A 3,499-nucleotide genomic window follows, 5' to 3' on the forward strand; every position below is an offset into this window, starting at 1 on the left:
AGGGTTGTATACATGGGGTGGGGGTGGGAGGATAGTGAGAAGAGATGAAATCAGAGGGGAAATAGCAGGATGAGATGGGGACACTTAGACATTATTGACCAGCATAAGGATCCTACATTCTATTCTGAATCAGCTAGGAAGCCATTGGACCTGGTTTAGGTTTTCAAAAGCTTTCTCTAGGTACCAGTTGGAAAAATAGAATGTAGTGAGAGGCTAATCCAGATAACCAGCGAGGAAGAAACTCTTCAAATAGTCCCATCTGGTACTGGCTTTGGCAGCACATATACTAAAACTGGCACCATACAGAGAAGGTTAAGCATGGCTCCTGCACAAGGATGACACACAAAACAGTCCCATCTAGAAAGCATGGTGGCCTATGGTACCAGTGGAAATTGTGCGAAGTGATTGGATTACAGGCACATTTTCAAGGTAGTGAAAACACAATCAGTTAAGGATGGGAGACCAGGAGAGGAATGGAGGAGAGCAGAGTATTCAGAAGAATGAAGTGGCTAGGTTCAGAGACGGGGGAAGTACCAGGTGGAGTGGTAGCAGTCAGGAGTTCAGTTGAGGGCATGTCAAGGAGCAGCTGGTCACATGAACTGGAAGTGCAAGGAGGATGCTGGAGCCATCCTGGCTGCCAACTCTGGCCACAACCACCCCCCCACTAAACTCCTGGTCGATGTCCACTTGCTCTTTGACACCTCCCCTGTATGTCTAAGGGGCATCTCTACCTCTCTGCAAAATTAAATAAGTAAGTAAATAAATAAATAAATAAATAAATAAATAAACAAATCATTATTATCTATAAGCACTAGCTGTCATGGGTGTCTGGTGCGGTGGGTGAGAAGGGAAGGAGGGGCAGAGAAGCAAAAGTAAATGGTATATTCTTCTAGGAAAAGTGAGTAATATCCTATGGGCAGCTTTTCAGGACTTCTTGTTGCTTTGGCAATGCAATTTCAAAGATTAATGTACCCCACTGAAATTCCAGCCCACTGTTGATCCAACTTGCGTAAAATGCTGTGGATGTATGTAGAGTCCAGGGACTTGATATCAAAACATGGGCAAGAATCTCTTGACTTGACTTCTTCCAGTGTTTACGTGCCTCCCACACAGCGGCATGTTCATTCCCTAGAGCTGCCATAACATATTTCCACAAACTGGGTGGCTTAACACAACAGAAATATATTCTCTTGTGGTTCTGCAAGCCAGAAGTCAGAAATCCAGCTGTCAGCAGGGCCATGCTCCCTCTGGAGGCTCTAGAGGGCAACCCTTCCTTTTGTCTTCTAGCTTCCAGAAGCTGCTGGCATTCCCTGTGGCTCACATCACTCCTGTCCCAGCGTCCATCTTCACATGACCTTCTCTGTTTCTGTGACTTCTCTTCTGTCCCTCATCAGGACCCTTGTTATTGGATTTAGGTATGCTATAGGATGAAATTATAATTATAACCAATTACAGGGATTGTATGCCCCCAAAACTAGTACGTTGAAACCTTTTCCCCAGTATGATAGTATTAGGAGATGGGGCCTTTGGGAGGTGCTGAGGTCATGAAAGGGGGGCCTCATGCATGGGATGAGTGCCCTTATAAAAGAGATCCCAGAGAGGTCCCTCATCCCTTCTACCATGTGAGGACACAATGACAAAGTGGCTGTCTGTGAATGTTAGCCAGGAAGCAGGCTCTGACCAGATACCGGATCTGCTGGCACCCTGATCTTGGACTTCCCAGCCTCTAGACCTGTGAGAAACAGATGTTTGAGTGTATAAGCCACCAAGTCTATGGTGTTTTGTTTTGTTTTTAATATTTTATTTTTAAGTTATCTCTATACCCATCGTGAGGCTTGAACCCACAATCCTGAGATCAAGCGTTGCACGCTCCACTGACTGAGCCAGCCAGTTGCCTCTATGGTATTTTTGCTATGGCAACCTGAATAGATTAAAATAGGTTCCACTCAAATAATCCAGGAAGATCTCATCTGGACATCATTAAATTAATTACATCTGCCAAGACCCTCTAGCCAACTAAGGTCATAATCACAGGTTCTGGGGATGTGGACATATCTTCTGGCATGGTACCATTCAATCCATTAGATTTGACTAGTATTTTAGAGGAAAAGATCTAACCTCTTCACACATTCATGCGCCTATTAATTAGTTTAGCAAATGTTTACTGAGCAGATTATAAGACAAGGCCTATGTGTGGCATTGCACACTGGGGTCAAGATAATAAGCAAAGGCTTTACAGAGACCTCACAGCCCTGTTAGGGTAACAGGATAAAAACAAAACAAAAAACCAATTCAGCTCACCTAGGAGCATTCATGGTGTCCTCATGTATATTGATATATAGATATTAGTATATATATTACATATACATATTATATATACAATATATAGGTAATATACATGTATATTTTATATATAAATTATTTTATATATATAAAAAATATAAATACATATATAGACAATGTATAGATATTATACATGTATATTTTATTTATATATATATAAATTATTTTTATATATGCATATATATATATGTGTATATATATCCTACCAATTACTTCCATCTAGCAAGTAACTATTACTGTTTCTATTTACAGTCATGGAAATTGGCTGAGAGAAGTAAAGTGACTTCCACAGGGTGACAATATGTAAGTGGTACGGTCAGGATTCAAACCTAGGTGTGCCCAAATTGGGGGAGGGAGATGTTCTTTAAATCTTCTGGTCAATCTCTTTTGGGAAGTACTCACTTTTATTTTATAACCTGTAAATCAAAAGGTGTAGGAGGGATGACTGGGTGGCTCAGTGGTTGAGCGTCGGCCTTTGGCTCAGGGTGTGATCCCTGTCTAGAAATCGAGTCCCTCATCAGGCTCCCCGCAGGGAGCCTGCTTCTCTCTCTGCCTATGTCTCTGCCTCTTTATCGTGTGTCTCTCATGAATAAATAAATAAATTAAAAAAAAAAAAAAACAGGTGTAGGACTTGGGTTTCCTTAAGGTCTGGTGTTCTCAGAGCCCTCAGTCCTGTCAAACAGTATGAGAATGACAAAATATCTCTGAGCCCCCATGACCCAGACTCTGTTTCCAAAAGAGTGGTACCCTCCACGTGTGTGCATCTGAAAAACAGCAATCCCTGTAATCGATTATAATTAGATGCAGCACGGAGCGGCCAACCAGTACTTTGCAGCATAGTTAGAAATGTGCTTTCATTTATACTTACTACTTGGTAGGACAGTAGTAATTCTTTTTTTCTTTTTCCTACTGTGGCTTATGGAAGCAGTCATGTGGCACACAGGAGAGGTGTGTACCCTCTTGCAACACCACCTCTGAGTTGAGTGATCCAGGGCAACATTGCTTCTATCCTGAGCCCTGGGGTCCTCATCGCTAAGGTGAATGTTTGTACTGGGTGGTCTTTGAAGTTCCTTCTGCCTCTGAAATGTTGTAATGGCAAGGCTAAATATTTAGTGCTAATTATATTTGTTAGGATATATGTTCTGTATGGCTAGGC

The 3,499-nt window shown here is 42.0% G+C and overlaps 1 non-coding gene across 1 annotated transcript; it reads left to right on the forward strand.

Annotated features, from left to right (window-relative positions):
* The first annotated feature begins 262 nt into the window (after positions 1-262).
* LOC119864835 lies at positions 263-370 on the forward strand. Its single transcript, XR_005375318.1, has one exon. It is a non-coding gene; the product is annotated as a U6 spliceosomal RNA (small nuclear RNA).
* Positions 371-3,499: the final 3,129 nt, after the last annotated feature.

This window comes from Canis lupus, chromosome 20 (assembly GCF_011100685.1).
Source record: "Canis lupus familiaris isolate Mischka breed German Shepherd chromosome 20, alternate assembly UU_Cfam_GSD_1.0, whole genome shotgun sequence".
Taxonomy (NCBI): Eukaryota; Metazoa; Chordata; class Mammalia; order Carnivora; family Canidae; genus Canis; species Canis lupus.